Source organism: Agrilus planipennis, unplaced genomic scaffold (genome assembly GCF_000699045.2).
Source record: "Agrilus planipennis isolate EAB-ADULT unplaced genomic scaffold, Apla_2.0 scaffold70, whole genome shotgun sequence".
NCBI classification, from domain to species: domain Eukaryota; kingdom Metazoa; phylum Arthropoda; class Insecta; order Coleoptera; family Buprestidae; genus Agrilus; species Agrilus planipennis.
In genome coordinates this window covers 831,755-850,508 of record NW_020442458.1, presented here as the reverse complement: position 1 = coordinate 850,508, position 18,754 = coordinate 831,755, and the positions used below count along the sequence as shown (strand labels likewise).

General features: G+C 33.4%; 1 protein-coding gene and 1 non-coding gene across 7 annotated transcripts in view; one reads left to right on the top strand and one right to left on the bottom strand.

Annotated features, from left to right (window-relative positions):
- Positions 1–18,754, top strand: part of LOC108735350 (dendritic arbor reduction protein 1) — a 499,675-nt gene that overhangs the window by 234,268 nt on the left and 246,653 nt on the right. For 3 of the 6 annotated variants that reach the window (XM_018467291.2, XM_018467290.2, XM_018467289.2), the window contains exon 1: positions 13,075–13,232. The exons of the other annotated variants lie outside the window; for them this stretch is intronic. The gene's annotated coding sequence lies outside the window, so the exon portion shown is untranslated. Of the gene's footprint in view, positions 1–13,074; positions 13,233–18,754 lie in introns of those variants that run through there. 6 annotated transcript variants of the gene reach the window in all.
- On the bottom strand, positions 6,479–6,551 carry Trnah-gug. Its single transcript has one exon. It is a non-coding gene; the product is annotated as a tRNA-His (tRNA).

Sequence of the window (18,754 nt, the reverse complement as noted above, 5' to 3'; positions counted from 1 at the left end):
TTTTTAGCTCTTGTTGACGATGAGAGAAATTCATGCCATGTCTTGTTCTTATTCATAAATTTCTGCCTTGCTCTTGCAGGAACAAAACCAAAACACGATAATTAAAGCAAGAACAGTAAGTTCGTGAAATATACTATTCCAAATCTACTTTTTATTCTTGTAACATACGCGTTTATGTTTATTATGTTACATATTATCTGAAGTCGTTTGAAGTGCAACAATAAAATATCCGATTGTCGATTATTCAATAAAGTAAGTAACTTACATTGTTCTTTCGTTGCATAAACTTTTATTGACACCTTGTGCATCTGTCGTCGCTCATCTTTCTTCATTGGAATTTCAAAGCGTTGTTTTGTTTTCGAATTCGCTTGTTTTATATTCACGAAATGGTCTGTGGTGCAGACGTGATTGACGTTTTTATTAAGTACGATGCTAAGGTCCGGTTACGTATATCGTTATTGTAAGTATATTACTTGCCGTATATTTACCATAGGTACACCATACGCCGCCGTACAAGAACTGCTTTTAAATTTATCGTTCGTAAAATTAACAGGACTTAAAACATAATTCTTGTAACGCGGTATTTAACAGCTGAATCATTCCAATGAGTACTATGTACAAAATGCGATTATCTTTTTGTTTATTATGAATTAAACATCCGTCTCGTACTTGCACTTAAATGCATACATATGTATAAGGACTAAATGTGTGTGTCTATATGGTATCGCATATATACAAGCACGTGCTTCAAGAACGTTAGTTTTCTTCATCCTGGTCATTATTACAGGTCGTGGTCAGTCCGAAGACGAAAGACCGTCCGAAGCCCGAGATAAAAATATTCAATCTCTCAGAGTCTCTGAAAGCGAGACTCGAGTCTCCGTCTCTCATCGAGTCTCTCTAGTGTCGCTGAGAAAGACTGTCAAAAAAACTGTTTAGCGTCTCTGAATGAGAGACTCGAGTCGCTNATGTATAAGGACTAAATGTGTGTGTCTATATGGTATCGCATATATACAAGCACGTGCTTCAAGAACGTTAGTTTTCTTCATCCTGGTCATTATTACAGGTCGTGGTCAGTCCGAAGACGAAAGACCGTCCGAAGCCCGAGATAAAAATGTTCAATCTCTCAGAGTCTCTGAAAGCGAGACTCGAGTCTCTCATCGAGTCTCTCTGGTGTCGCTGAGAAAGACTGTCAAAAAAACTGTTTAGCGTCTCTGAATGAGAGACTCGAGTCGCTCATAGAGAGATCCTCATTTCGTATCCAGTCTCTAAACAAGAGACTCGAATCTCTGAACGAGAGACTCGAATCTCTCAATAAGTGGTGTCTCGATAGACATGGTTAAAATTTTCTAAGTTCAACATATTTCAGAGATCCCAGTCTTTCAACGAGAGACTCGAGTCTCTCAATTTTTCTGTTTTATTCATTCAGTCATTCTGTAAGAGACTCGAATCTCTGAATTAACAATTTTATCGTTTGAGTCCTACAGAGACTGTGAGAGATCCATAAAAACAGCTAGGCAATAACTGAGAGACTGACAGACGCTCTTAGAGACGCTGAAAGACTCTGAGAGACTGGAGAGACTGAAAATTTTTGTCTAGGGAGACTAAAGACATCTTTACTCTTTCCTAATTTTATACATTTCCTAGGAATTGTATAGAATTCCTACATTTCATACATTTCCGGTAACAGATATAAAATGATCGCTTTAGAATATTCCGTTGCGATCGTTAGCTATATTGCAGATCCTTGCGGGTATTGATTCTCCATTTTAATAGATGCTTGTATTTGTACCTAGATATACATGTATCTACAATGTGTATGTGAAACTAAAATAAAAAAGTTCTGCGATGGCTTTGACTAAAATGGGTATCAAATGAACGAACATGTGCCACGGGCAGTGCATTGGTTGATTGTTGTTGTAGAAGTGCTCGCATCATAATGTATTGTGTTCATGCGGATACAATGCACGTGTACAGTGTAGCGCATACATCATTATTAGCTGAACCTTCCCCGACGTGATATTTAGATTTATAACGGCACATATAAAGGAACTGGTCGAATGCATTGATCAAGGATCGCTCGAACCGAACGCCTTCTTTGCCTCTAACGCTAATTTTCTTGGGAGCATTTTTAGAAAGGTACCTACACTGAAGTCAAGGATACACACTTAATTACATCTGGTACGTTTATCTCTACGTATATACATTTAATAAATAATGCAATATGCAGAAAAAATGATCTGTTGCTATCTTTCGATTTCTGCATAGCAATCACAACAAGAACAGAAGTGAGTAAGTGCGATCCTTGAGGTCTAGTCTTCCGACTATGATGAACTAAACAATTATAGAAATAATGATGACACACATATTCAAAAGTTTTTATTTGCCACCAGAACAAATCATATTCAATAAACACGAAATCTTAAATTCTACTTTCTTACAGTCTGATTTGTTTAAACAAAAACACTTGAATATGAAAACTACATATATTCTAGCTTGTTTACTACAAATGTATTATTTTTAATAATTTTGTTTGCATAACATCATAAACTGGAAGCGGTATTGACAAAACAGTATTGTATGAATATAAATAAAAGTAAAACAAAACTACTGATATACAAGGGAATAAAAAAAAGGGAAAGAGCGAATACAAAGATAGGAAACGAAAAATTAGAAGTCAAGTAAGTCAGGACGGAAGGAGCAGTAGGGATATAAAGCAGAGGATAGCGCAGGGTCGTGTCGCCTTTAATAAAAAGAAGTCACTTCTATGCTCGCGAACGGTTAATTTAGAAATTCGAAAAAGCTTGTTAAAGGTGTATGTTTGGAGCACGGCGCTGTACGGGTGCGAAACATGGACGGTGGGCGCGGCGGAAAAGAAAAGGCCAGAAGCGTTCGAAGTGTGGTGTTTCAGGCGAATGGTGAGAATACCGTAGATAGAGAAGGTTAGAAATAAAGAGCTTGTATGGAGAAATATCATTTTTTCAAGGTACGCACGGAAGGGGTTGAGGGGGTCGAAGCGGCCTACATTGGGTTAGTTAGGTTTATATCTATGTTACTATGAAAAAGGTTCTTGCTATCAAAAATTAAGGATTTCTGATTTCCTTAACAATGTTTATTTTCGTCTTAAGAATAAAAACAATCAAAATTATTGATTTAAGAATAAATTTGTTTTTTTATCTAGAAATATTGTTTTTCCAGTGCACTCACAATATACATATAACCGAAATAGAAATATATAGAACTTTTTAACATTTGTTAATGTTAAATAAAAAACAAAAGGCAAGGACGGATGTTTTATAAGAAGAACAGCTGCCGGTAATTTATTGAAATAATAAATGTGTTCAATCAATCAATAATCTTCGGCGCACACTTTATAACAATTCACTTCCTGCTGTACATGCTTTAAACAATACAGATATGCGTTTCCCGTAATTTATCATTTGGAAGTTTTAATGCATTAGATGATTAAATATCACGTATGATGTTGTGTAACAACAGACACTTAGTTTACATTCGCAGTTATGTAACATAATATGACAATGAATTTGTCATAATCCCATCAAGTGCGTTAAAGAATTTTCAGGGAAAGGTTACATGTAGCATTAATTTAATTGTATCGAAATAGGTTGAAATAGGTAAGTACTAAATAATCTAGTAGAAGCATAAATTAAAAAAAAAAAATTGAATCTGAAGATGGTTGAATAAACCAAAACGTAACAAAAAACAAAGTTGCTTAATTATTTGACTGCCACCCTGGAAAAAGGAAAAACACAATATAATTTAAAAGTACGTAACGGTTAGGTTTTTTCATAGTAGAGAGAGATAGATAAGGGATAGGGAGTANTTAGCAAAAAAGTTATTTTACAATATTTGTATTAAAGTATGAAGTATATAAGTCCCATTTTTATTCTCCACTTAACGAACTTCAATCAGAATAAAAGAATAGTATATTTGATATTTATTAAGCTAGCTAAACAAGTCTTAATCTTCACGAGTCAGACCTGTTTTCCGAACAAATTTCAGGAATAAACTGAAAGCATATACAAATTAGAGAATTTTTCCTCCTAATTTAAATACTAATCCAAAAAATCTTTGCAGATACTTTGTCAAAACATCTAAATTTATAGTGTATTATTAATATTAAGTGCGGTAAGTAGGGGCGGACTTCCGAAGCTTTTTAAAATGGTTCCTGTTGACTCCACCAGATGACAAACTAATCGAATCTATCTTCTCAGCTCTCTCTCTCTTTCTCTCTACAAGTAGTATGTAAGAGGAAGAGAGATGTTCACTAACACATTCGATTTTTGGTTAGCGTTACCAAACCCAGGGAAATTTCCCTAAACGTGGGGACTTTTGATATAAATTAGTTGCTATAGGTATGTCTTCTGAAGATATCTTGGTAGGGTGAAATAATTTTCAAGATTAAAAATAAACATTACAAAAAGAAACACATGAAAACTTTTATTTATTCATAAAGATGTTTCCCTATAAAGAAACGTAACAAACAATCAATTATTTGAAATAAATTTTCGTATCTATATTTATGTAAAATAACTGCTTAGATATATAACGAAAGAAATTATATGAGTTCATTAGATTTTTTTTGTGTTATCATACGATATTATTATTAATCAGGTTATGTTACCGAACACCCTGTATTAAATCATGAATTATGTTACAGTAATATCTACATCTAATTATGCCCACGCTATTGCTACTAGTATTCAAGCACATGTCAAGCGGTAGCTACATTGATTTACATTCTCAATTCCAGTAACAATCAAAACTGGGTCACATTATTGTGTGCAATTAATTGAAGGGATACACGGTTGCGGTGGGAGTGAATGTTTTTCTAATGGACATACCATCAACATAAATGGACACTTATGCAAAATACTACAACCATAATAATAATCGTACAAATTCGATACACTTTACTTTGCACTGTAACTTGTTGGTTGCTGGTGAGAAAATGGGTTCGTGAACCATAATATAAAAGATATTTTGCTGCCCACAAAAGCACTTAACATGCCACACACGTGGTGTTTTTTGCATCCACATGTGCAACTGTAGTACCTTGATGGACGGGAACTACCTTTGCCATAGATTCTAACACAAAAATATTGTGCAATATGAATCTAATGATGGATAAACTTGCATACTCTTATTCTATAATAAAAATTACTACGTGCTTCATGTTGAATACGACACACTGATAAAAATTTTAGTATTGTAATCCCAAAAACAGTATGATATGAAATTACATAAAAGTACAACAAAAACAGTGGTATACAAGGGAGAAAATGTAGGGAAAGAGTAATAGGAGTGATAGGAGATGAAAAATTACAAGAAATCGTTGATTTTCGGTATCTAGGAAGTCAGATAACTCAGGATAAAAGGAGCAGTAGAGAATAAAACGAAGGATAATGTAGGGTCGAGTCGCCTTTAACAAAAAGAAGTCACTTCTATGATCCCGAACGATTAAATTAAAAATTCGAAAAAAAATTGTTAAATGTGTATATCTGGAGTACGGCTGTGATGTACGGATGTCAAACGTGGACGGTGGGCGCAGCGGAAAAGAGAAGATTAGAAGCGTTCAAATCGTAGAAGTACGAGAATAGAGGGCGCTACGGAAGTCAATAAGTAGGCGGAATAGATTGGTAGGACAACGTATCAGGCCTAAAGAAACATATTAGAAACAGAAACAGGAGTTAAGAGAACTAAATGTAGACCTAGATTAGATTATTGTTCATAAACAGTCAACGATGTGAGACGTTCTATTTTTAGGAAAATGCGAAGATTAATTGAGGCCAAGAAAGAGTGCAGGTGCGTGTCCAACCAGATTGACGATTCTATGATGATGATGATGATGATGAATGCCAAAAACGGGAGATTATAATCAAGTAGTATACATTTATTCGTCAAAGATTGTCATATTTACATTTTGTGAATGAAAATTTATAATTTCTTTTATTAATTACGAAACCGACACACACGTTTCATTTCTTGTGAGGTTTCATCAAGATTCTTTTGATGTATTTTGTTTCAAATGGTTCGGTGTATGCATCTGTAGTATAACAACCAATTAATCGATTATAACATCTCGAAATCGTCCATCACTAACCCAGACTGTACCAATCATTTGATACCATTCACGACAGTCTGCAACGACTCGAGTTTTTTGCGCAAAATTTGCACCAAAATCTTGTAATGCTCGTTTTGGTTTTAATTTTTCATGAACGTGTAATACCGATGTCTACATTTATATGTATACTTAAATTATTAATTAAAAAGGACTCCCTACGGTAATTTATTTGTTTCAGTAATTGTAATTCCTTATTAAACTAATTTTTTTATCGGATTGTAGAGTAAACTGTTCTATTTCAATTGTGTACTGAATATTAATTTGAAAATTCATTTTCAGTTTTTATGCACTATAAGTTATCTCAAATTGATGAGGAAAAATTGGTTGCTGTTACCATACTCTCGCCGGGAATGGAACCCGGGACCTTTGGCTTCACACGCCAATGCTCTAACCACTGGACTACGAGAGGTGACAACAGCAACAACCACGAATCGTACTTATTAGGTCACAGACAGAACGAATGTATATATATTAATACTTTACTTTGTATACATTAGTAAAGTATTAATATACAAGTATAAGTATTAATATATAATACAATTCTACTAATTTGAGTTAACCTATAGTAACTTATGGTGTTTAAAAATTTAGAATTAATTTTTAAATTAATATTTAATATTAACCACTAGAAATTTTCAAATTGTGTACTGAGACATTAAAGTGAATTAATATTTTTAACACTACATATAACCTTAAAATAATGAGAAAAAATTGTACTAATCTATTATCAGCTTTAATGTATGAAATTAACCTTACAAAGTGTCTCACGGTATATTCAGAGTTAATGTCACCAAGGAAACGTTCATCTTCATCGTCTTCCAGCGTTCCAGCTGTGATATCGAAGCAAATTACAGGAGCTTATAATAATTAAAAGTTATTATAATGTAAAGCATCCTCAAATTACGTACGTAGGTACATTGGCTGTCGTTGTGAAAAAATGAACAGAGAGAAATAATTGCGGGCTCATTTACATTTTATTCATATATTACAAGAACGATGTTAAACTTATGTATAAGTATGGTGTAGTTATGCGAACGTGTTGTACAATACATACGAACGGATGTAATAGCTGCATGTCAGGTAGCAACGTGCTAAATTAGTCACAGTCATTGTAAATGGGCTTTTGGCTAGTAACAAATTAGTTATAATTACAGGTTTCTTTATTGATACATTAATTTAAAGAATGACCGCGTGCACTGACAGTCTTCAAGATGCTACCGTATATTTTTAAAATTATCCGGATTACAAAATATGCCGCAACGAGATTTTAATTGTAACATTCATAGCAATAAACAAGAAAAATATGTAAATATGTGATTAAACGCTCTTACGTAAAATATATCATCGCAACATTTATGCAAATAATTAATTATCTTACCGCAATGGTTTATAGAGGCCTTCTTACTGATCATATCACATGCAAGGTGGCGGCAGTTTGTCATGTATATCAACCGAGATGCTGAGGAATAGTAATAAATTTTTGTAAATAAAGCATTAAAAAAAAACATTTTGTATTGTCGCTTTGAGGGTAAACCTCTTTCCCAACTATTTTAATTGCTTAAAGACTTAAAACACGTCCATAGATGACCTAATAATATTTATATGCACTGTAGTCATCATCGCGCATTTAAAAATGTTATACAGATGGACACACTTTAATCTATAATCACTTTTTGACTTACAATCAACAACTTGACGTTCTTCAGCGTAAGGCCCTTATAGACGAGCGTAGGTGACGTCCGGCAGTTAGCGTACTTCATTTGCAGCGGTCATAGAAATCATTAGCGTTCTGTGCTAGCGTCTATCAAGGGATAGGGTACTGCTGATCATTGATCAGATCAAGGAAAATTATACTATACTATGATCAATTCCTGATCAGATGGCTGGACCAACGGATAGAGTACTGTACTTTGATGAGAAACTGATCAGATACCTTGATCAAGGGAAAAGATACTGAACGCTGATCAGTTCCTGATTAGGTGACCAGATCAAGGGATGGAGTACTGTACACCGATCAGTAACAAATCAGATGGCCGTATTACGGAAAATATGATCATAATCCAGGTTCTCTGAACTAATTTCCAGTCGAAAACGGCAAACTTTTGGATCACCAACAATTTACTTAATTTTCTTATTTTATTATTTTATTTCTTATCATCTTTTGCAAACTTACTGACCAAACAATCATAAAAGTTGGATTTTATTCCTATTTATACCGCATACTATTAGATGATTTTTTGTCTGATGAAAATCAATGTAAAATGAAAAAATTTGGGAATCGCCAAACATTTACAATTTAGTTTAATATTTTATTAAGTTTACTTTCTATTTTTGTTGTTGTTTGGCTTTGAAACCGTTACTGTCTTCGCAAACGATTAGGCGTAATTTAAATGAGCCATTTCGACTATTTAGTCTGGATTAGCTGCGACATATCTACTATTTTAAAAGTATCGTTAGATTGTTCTGTTGTTATCCTGATTTGGTTATGAAAGCCATCAAAGGAAATTTAATTTTGGTATAAACAACATACTTAGTTTTCCTAGCAACATGTCTACGTGCTAATGTATGTATATTTTATTGAATTAATTATGTAAATAAAAATTGAAAAATCATGTAGAATTGCTGTTTGAATAATGATACGATATCCAAACGTTTTTTTAACATGTAAATATCATTTTAATCAACATCTATTTTTAGAATTCCGTACTATTTCAATATCTTATTTTCAGACGTTGTTATCGGCAATATCAATATTTATTGTAAATTGTTATAATCTTCTTTCATGCAAAAACGTTAGTGCAACGCAAACAGTTTTGTAACCTTACAAAATTTAAAAATAAACTAAATTATTTTTTAAACTTAAAAAAAATACATTATCTACACATCTAAAGTTGAAGTGTGCGTCTGTTATAACGAAGTATCCGACATTTTGGCTACAGACACGAAGAGGAGGTTTCAGAAGTGATCTAGACTTCTAGACCATCAGTTCCTAGTTTCATTTTTACTATGGAGGTCTTGTTGATACACCTTTTTTGTAAAAAGAGTAAATTGACAATAGTTTTATTTCTAAGCCCTCCGTCATGTTATGATTATTTACATTTGTAATGCTTAACTTAAAAAGAAATACTGTATTTTGAATTCAATATCTTTATTACGCCTAAGTAATATTTAATAGAAGAACACAATTTTTGCACATTTTTACTTATAAAAGAATTAAAATTATGTTTAATGTCCGACATTTTATTTCGAATATTCGGAGCGGTATCCATCATGTAGTTCCGAATTTGATTTTAGTGTAAGGAATATGGAAGTCGATAGAAACGAAAGCAGATGTGTGATAGCCTTCTGAACGACTACAGGCTATTCATCTTTGGGTTTTAGGCAAAAATCGTTCAAATTTGAATCAGCTGATTCGAACTTTTTGGTTTAGAAGAGGATGATTTCATACCTTTCATCAAATTCTCATACTCTGACACAGTTTGGTCTATTTGCGGATGGATTTTGTGCCCAGTGGATGTCCTATAACTCCACTGGGAAATATTCTTTCAAGATTTTTTTGAGGTTCAATGAATGTTCACTTATGATTTTCCCAATATTTAAAGTTACTTGTGACTCATTTTGTTCGAGAAATCTATTTAGAAAAGGAAAACATCCGTAACATTTTTGTTCAACATATTCAATCCAGAAACCAAATTTGATTTTTAGTGAAGGTATTTTGTTTCTCATAGTAAACGTGGTTAAAATTACCCTTTGTATGGACCTGCTGATTATGTTGAATTTATCGACTATATTGGCAAAATAAACCAATTTTGTAATCTACAATCTAATGTAAATATATACATTTCCTAAGAATTGTATGAAATTCGGATATTATACCACGAAATGTATAAAACTAATGTTTTCTGTGACTAAAATACTCTAATAGATCTGTCATATTCATATTTATGTGCATTGGTGACGTCATTGGTTGGTTAAGTAGATTTATGACAGATATGTTAGAGTATTTTAGTCACAGAGAGCATTAGTTTTATATATTTCCTAGTACAATATCGTAATTTCATACAATTTCTAGGAAACGTATACATGTCGCAGGATATGTGTTTTTTATATTTTATACATTTCCTAAATAGCCTTTTAGATTTCATAATTTTCCGTTAACTTATACATATAATGATAATAAATAAACAAACTAAATAGAGAGAAAACAGGAATGAACCAATGAACAATTCAATTTATTGTACCCTAAAGTAAGAAAATACGACAAATGGCGCTGTAAACGCCATCTGTAGTACAGTACTACATTTTAGGATTACATATGCTTCAGCAAGGTCCATTTAAATATATGGATATCTACTTGCTGAAACGAATCCCGGCGTAGCTAACCTCAACGTGGTAGGCACGTTACCATAATCGAATAAAATAATTTGAAGTGGTCTGTATTCTGTCGAAACTGCCAGACGCGGATTGCGATTTCGATCCTTTTGGATCTCATCAGCGCATCGCAGGCAGCTCTGACAAAACACAGACCAACTTTTACCTGCTGCCTTAACAACGCGTTTTAGAAAATACGACAAATGGCGCTGTAAACGCCATCTGTAGTACAGTGCTACATTTTAGGATTACGTATGCTTCAGCAAGGTCCATTTAAATATATGGATATCTACTTGCTGAAGGCGCTGTTAAGGCAGTTGGTCTGTGTTCTGTCGCAGTTGTCTGCGACGCGCTGATGAGATCCAAAAAGATCGAAATCGCGATCCGCGTCTGGCAGTTTCGACAGAATACAGACCACTTCGAATTATTTTACCCTAAAGTAAGACCGAATGTCCTATCCTGTCATCTGACACATCAAGAGATATTTCATTCACAAACACTGTGGTCTCCATCCCTTTCAAAAGTGAACTGTTAGGATTCGAACTTTTATTACTCGTTTAGTCATGAATAAAATGCCGTTTTTATTGCTCAACTCGAAACGGTTGCTTTTCACAGGTTTTTGTAGGTACCTATATTTTTCTTAAAAACTCATAACAAGAATTTCTTGACTATTTTGAAATTACAAATCATATTTTTAAATGGTTTATTTACCTTTGTGTTTGTTATCATTACAATACGCCATATGATAAATTAAAAACGTAGTTACTGATACTCATACACCAAATGGAACCTTGTTAACGAGTGGAACGCTAGTAAATGTAAATAGGGGTGGGTAATTCGTTCATGTGACTATATATTCCTAGCAACATTACAGCGAATGCCTACGAACCACCAGCAAGGCAAACAAATGCGAACGTATCTAATGTATTCTCAATGTATCCCGGGCTTTAGATGTTNGCTGTAATAAAAAAACATTGTCTCCCCAACGTCAAATATAATCATTGAACCCTTAGAAATGACCAGAAATCGATGTAAAAAATTTTGAAGCGGTTTTGGTCAGGAACCCCAATTCTAGGAATTGTATGAAATTCGGATATTATACCACGAAATGTATAAAACTAATGTTTTCTGTGACTAAAATACTCTAATAGATCTGTCATATTCATATTTATGTGCATTGGTGACGTCATTGGTTGGTTAAGTAGATTTATGACAGATATGTTAGAGTATTTTAGTCACAGAGAGCATTAGTTTTATATATTTCCTAGTACAATATCGGAATTTCATACAATTTCTAGGAAACGTATACATGTCGCAGGATATGTGTTTTTTATATTTTATACATTTCCTAAATAGCCTTTTACATTTCATAAATTTCCGTTAACTTATACATATAATGATAATAAATAAACAAACTAAATACAGAGATAACAGGAATGAACCAATGAACAATTCAATCTTTTGTACCCTAAAGTAAGACCGAATGTCCTATCCTGTCATCTGACACATCAAGGTATATTTCATTCACAAACATTGTGGTCTCCATGCCTTTCAAAAGTGAAATGCTAGGATTCGAACTTTTATTACTCGTTTGGCCATGAATAATATGCCGTTTTTACTATTAAACCCGAAACGGTTGCTTTTCACAGATTTTTGTAGGTATATTTTTATTAAAAACCCATAACAAGAATTACTTGACTATTTTGAAATTACAAATCATATTTTTAAATGGTTTATTTACGTTTGTGTTTGTTATCATTACAATACGCCATATGATAAATTAAAAACGTAGTTACTGATACTTATACACCAGATGAAACCTAGTTAATGGGTGGAACGCTAGCAAATGTAAATAGGGGTGGGTAATTCGTTCATGTGACACTGTACTTAGCAACATTACATCCTACGAACGACCAGCAACGCAAACAAATGCGAACGTAATGTATTCTCAATGTATCCCGGGCTTTAGATGTTTTAAAATGGCATAGTTACACGTTTTTCCAAACATTTTTGTATCGTTTCTTCTTTTTTTACTTCTAGCTTGCACTTGACACTAAAAGTCTCTATGTCAAAGCAAAAAGGAATAGAAAGAAGACTGCGGTAATAAAATAAGTGAATAAAGAGAGACTTACCCCAATTAACCACAACAAATATTTACGTACAAAGACTACAGTGAATGCTGGTTCTATTGCGTTAAAATGTTTTTTTTTTAAGTAACAATATCATTTGAAATTCAACATGAAGTTTACGCACTAATTGTAGAGTACTTAATGTATTGTTATGTAAATAATTCGTCGAAAGGCAAATTGTAAAGATTTTAAGCTTTGTATTGAGCTGTTTAGTGGGAAGAATGACTATATTTTTATAATTCACCTGTAATTTTCGAAGAACACGACGATAAGATAAACCGTTTCTGAACGTTATTTACAATTTCTTTCTCAAAAAATATGAGCAAATATTGAACAGGTTTTTAGGATATTGAAGTTTATTCTTCTTATCAGTTTCCTCGACTGTTCGTTATTGGAATAATGACAGAAAATACACACGCATTCGGTATTGAATCTCGCTCGTAAACGCCACACCTTTGCTTTTTGTGCAGAAAAATTAAGACATTTTCGTTTTCTATGCAATTGTTTTATACGTATCATTGCATTATTAAGTGTAAGTGTAAAGTTTGTGAGTGATTTTACTATGGATTATTAATGATTATTGCTATAAGGTAAATCAAATACACGTCCAAGTATAAAGTTAAGTTACTAATGAAGTAAAAACAAAGTGTTATTGTGCAATAACACAAAAATAAATTGTTATTAATTTAATACAATTAGTACCCCACATTTTTTTATAAGATGAATAGTAACTGTTTGTCGATGAAACTGAATTTCTTTTGATAGTAAATTGATCCAATATTTTTTAAGGTTAGACGACAATGAAATTACATGTGCGTACGTGTAATTATTGCTGCAATAATGTAAATAATATAATAACTGCAGGGTCGGAATAAAAAAATTATAAGGTATATTTAGCAAATTGTTTTGGGATAAGTTTGAGTAATGTAGAATACCTAAGTGTACATTATATGTTAATATCTTAATTACAAGTCTTTCAGAAAAGTCGTGTTTCAAAGACTAAACATGTGATAAAAGATAGTTGCTTTTTATTAATTCCTAAAAAATATGTAAAAATATAAAATGTGTTCACAAACTAATTGTTGGGTCAAGATTGCTCACCATGTTTGTTTTTTCTTTGTTTTGTTTAGGTTATTTTTAAATTCTGCAAATAAAAGAGTACAGCAGCTCCCTTAGTATAAAACAAGTAGTGATTTATTCATTTAATAATCTTTCAATTTGGAAATAATCAGTTAAAAAGAATAGTAGGACTGTTGTGATCGTTTTATTCGTAAAATATAATTTTACTACCCCTATGGACCTTCATTTTTTCACATTAACGAATAATTTTTAACAACTTTTGCTTGGTGTAACCCAAACAATAAAAGTGGTCTAGGTCTACCTTTACTCCTCTTGACTCCTGTTCCTGATTCTAATAAAACAACAAAGAACGTAGCAGTACAATAATGTAGTGAATATTGAAATTATAGCCTATCAAATGAAATAAGATTAGGGGCTCTTGCGCTTAGATAATTGAATAATGAAGTACATCACAGTTATTTACACTAAAAACAGTTTTGTTAAAAAAAAAAACAATGTACACTTATGCATAGTTCGATAAAATCTAGTTTATGTTCTAAAAATTTGAGTCAAAATTGTAAACTTAAGAAAAATTATTTTGAGGAGATATTAATAAATGATAAAGCAGAGGTTAGAAGTCCAGTGTCAAAATTATGATTCGGGTTAAAGGGCCGTGGTCTAATTAAACTGTTCGGTTAGGTTAGGTTAGGTTAATTATTTGACCTAGCAATTCATTTAGACTATGAGCGTTTAGCCTAAATTATTCTCTCAGGAAGGTTTAAAAATATAGCGTGGATAGAATGTGGAGGTATTAGAAAGAGTAAAAAAACAAAGGGCGTTGTAGAATTCGATAAGAAACAGAAGAGATAGAATCCTCTGTTGCGGAAGGGTTAGTTAAAGACAAGATAGAAGCAGGAGCACTAGTAAAGAGCAATACAGGTAGACCCATATTAGGCTACTGTTCACATTGAATTAGGAATGTGACATGTTTGACTCAGTTGGGAAAGAGAAAGAGAGTGTGTATTCAATCAGTCTTTGGACTAATGATTACAATAATCATCATAAGGTCGTCAGTCTCAAGACTGGTTGGACACGTACCTCCACTCTTTCCTATCCTGAGCTAATCTTCGCATTTCCCTAAAACTAGAACAACCCACATCCTTAAATATTTGCGAACAGTAATCTAATCTAGGTCTCCCTCTACCCCTTCTAAGTCCTGTTTCTGCTTCTAATATGTCCGAGTAAATCTTCATCTAGTCTGCGAAGGTGTCCTATCAACCTATCTCGCCTATTTTTTATTGACTTCCATAGAGTACTTTGTTGTTCTATTCTTTCTAATACCTCTTCATTTCTAACCTTCTCTACCCACGTTATCCTCATCATTCGCCTATAACACCACATTTCGAAAGCCTCCAACCTTTTCTTTTCCGCCGCACCCACTGTCGATGTTTCGCACCCGTACAACACCACGCTCCAAACACCTTTAACAACCTTTTTCCAATTTCTAAATTAACCGTTCGTTAGCATAAAAGTGACTCCTTTTTATTAAAGGCGACACGACCATGCTCTATCCCCTGCTTTATATCCCTACTACTCCTTCCGTCCTGACTTCTTAGATATCTAAAATCAGCCACTTCTTCTAATTTTTGGTCTCCTATCTTTATATTCGCTCTTTCTCTACTTTACGATAATGTTGATAGATAATTATAGAGCTGGTATACGTTTTACAAAAAAGAGAGGCACACAGCCTCTTTTCCAAACAGTTAACTAAAAAATGAACCCAGGGACAAGATACTATGATTTAATTTTGTTTGTTAATGGTAACCTGCATGAATTTTATTCACTCATTCTTATTACACTTGTGTAATTTATGTTGTGATAGAAATAATAATTATATAATCAGAATGGCCGAGTAACATTCATGAAGACTTGGTCACTGAATTACTACAAATAGAGTGGTAAACGCCATCTTTAGAATAAAACGCTGTCTTAAGGTAGTACATAAAGAGTGAGATTTATTCTGTCGGAACTGTTATCTCTGATGAGATCCAGCGTCTGATGAGTTCGGCAGAATACATACCACCATGAACTATCCTTACGGACCTTATTGCACATTTTTAAATTCCAGAAAATGTAGCGATATTCTACAGATGGCATTTAACACCCTCCTTGTAATAATTCATAAAACTATGCCTTTAGTCAGCAGATACTGTGGGTCTATTTTCTATCCGAACTGTCTACGATACGCTGATGAAACTCAATGAGTTCGAAATCGCGATGCACGCCTGATGGTTTCAACAGAGTAACTAGTCCCATAAAGTTTTTATCATGCTTCTCCATTAAGACAGACAAAGCTAGGTATAGGTAGTGCTTGACTCCTGACTATACACGTGATAGAAGCTATACTTCTATTCGTACATTTGACAGTTGACGCAGCAGTTTGACAATGACCTTTGACAGTTATACTACCGCTGCGATTCAACTTCCGTTGCAAGCTGCGTGCGCATTCTCCATCTCAACAGCTAATATTTTACTCGCAATATGTCAAAAGAAGTATATAATATGATATGCATAACAGTTTACGTGTATCACATAATTTATTAAGTACATTAAACGGTTTTTTATGGCCATGCTGATAGTTAAAAAATCGCCTCAAAAGCAATAAAATTCTACATAAAACTAAAACGGTGTTAAGTGTACCACCTGCTTAATGTTTGATTACTTCTTTTAGCAACACTGATATTTGCAGGTAGTACGCGCTAATAGTATCAGAACGTAAATTATGCCATCACAGGTGATTAAATTTTTCTGCGAAGTCTATTTGTATCGTGTTGGTACGCAGCAACTAATTTCATTTGACATAAAAGAGAAAACTTTAATAAACGTCGGCGTGAACGGTTTCGATTCAAACGCTCATTCTACTTTTACCGTCTACTATGATTTTCATATGTAAAAAAAAGCCGTCACTGTCCACCGAGAGAAAGATGATCAGACAGGTTTGATTTTATTTTCCTGTGCGAAACGGGATCAACTAGACTGTATACACACTGTTCCAAAAACGTTTCAAGTGGAATGCAATTGGCACGTACACGTGCTCAATTCTTCGAATAACATATTTTACTTGTTTTTGGGTAAGTACTTAACGTTAATCCAAATAATTGATCAAGCCGAATGCGCATTCCTTGCGGCAAATTGGTGTAATCGGACGCCTTTATGTTTTAATTTTTCGATAATTCATAACCAGAGAAAGCGGTCCAGTTCGCAGACAAAATGCACAAATTGCTTTATTATGGCTGGAGTCATACATAAGGGGGTTTTGTGCAGCATACCTGGCTAGAGTCCTCCATTCTCTTCGACAAGGATAGGGACTGGCCGCTTAAATGGAAAATTACTGTGGTTTTTTTGTTTTACACAGTTACCAATTTTGAAAGTCACTTAAATAACTGCGGTGAAGAGGCACAAATCGAAAAAAAGATTTAGATAAAAGGTGCATAATCTTCAGAAGGAAATTTAATGATGACATGGAATTTGACCTTGAATTCGATTTTTAAGGTTAAGTCGTTATTTTTTAATAGAAACCCTGATTCTTGATTCTAAGAGCGTGTAAAATTCTACGTTAGGTTCTACTGTATTATGATAATTATTCAAGGTTATTTGAAGAAAATTCCAAGGTCAATTTTTACGTTTTTTTTTTTTAATTTAAAGATCAGGGTGGATCTTCGGGTAAGATTTACAGATTATGGTCTTGAATTTCACCTAGGGCACCAGTCAAGGTCATTCCAAGGTCAAAAATGTCAAACTGTCAGAATAATTTTTCTTGCCAACTGAAAAAAGATGGAAATATCGCGATAAATCCATAGAACAAGACGCGGAAAATCAAATATTATCCCAAATTTTATTTTGGTGACATCGCGCTAGTAGAATCTAATTTAATACGAAGGTTATCATTCGATTTTCCCCTGAAAATTATGTAACTAGACACTTTTGTTTTAAACATTTCTCCCCGAGTTATTTAAGAGATTCCCTTAACTTGGGTCGCCCTAAACATCTATGTATATAAAAAGCATATCGTCTATGCATAATAGAAAAATATTCGGATTTTATAGAATTTTTGCTCCAATATTTTACGAAACTCGCCAATTGCAAGCATCCTTTTTTTTTTAATTCGAGGAGTCGTGTTGTATCCTGTGTTATTAACATTTACGTTCTAGATCATAACTTATCCATTAGCAATCGGTTAGTTTTCGTTCAAGTTTTCCTGTAATTTCCTTGTATCATTTATGGAAATGTTAGGGAAATCATATCCCACAGATAATCTTCCACTTGTCGTTAGTCTAATCTTTCTCTCTTCAACCACTATCTATAGTACATAGTATACAGTTGTCACGGCGGCAATTTTAAATCGTTGGACGCAATTGGCCTGTCAGATTGTCGATTTTATTCGTAATTTGATTGGTTCATTCAAATGTACTATCAAAAAGCTCTGTTCCGCGACCCGTCTTCAAACATATGCTTTTACCTTAGTTTTGAACTATATCGTTCTTCGGATCATTTTAAGCAAATAGTTCATGAACATGTAGAGAGATGTAAGCTAATACATTTAATTTTTCGTTTATCTTTAAGAAATCAAATTTTTTTAATTTGAAATACTTTAAAAATAATAACAAAATTGCAAGGTATTGAGTACGCACAACGATTTACTGTTCGTTTCAAGAAGATAGAGATACATGCCCCTTCCCTTTATTAGGATGCGCCGTAGCATAATTCCAAATTCAATCATATTTGTCTGCGGAGCTCAGTTCTCCACCGATCATCGAGCGAGAACTAGACAAAAGTGTACAGTTCCATTTGCAAAATTATTTAAACTGCCTCGTTAAAATTTAAGAATATGCTTTATTTAAAAGCATATTTATCCAAAAATAATAACAAGTGAATTAACTTAACGTTCTACACACCTATAAAACTTTTGCTTTGTTTTCTATTGTTAATTTATATACATTTTTGTTTTAAGAAATTGCTAAACATTTTCGTCTAGTACTGTACAGTTCTAGCC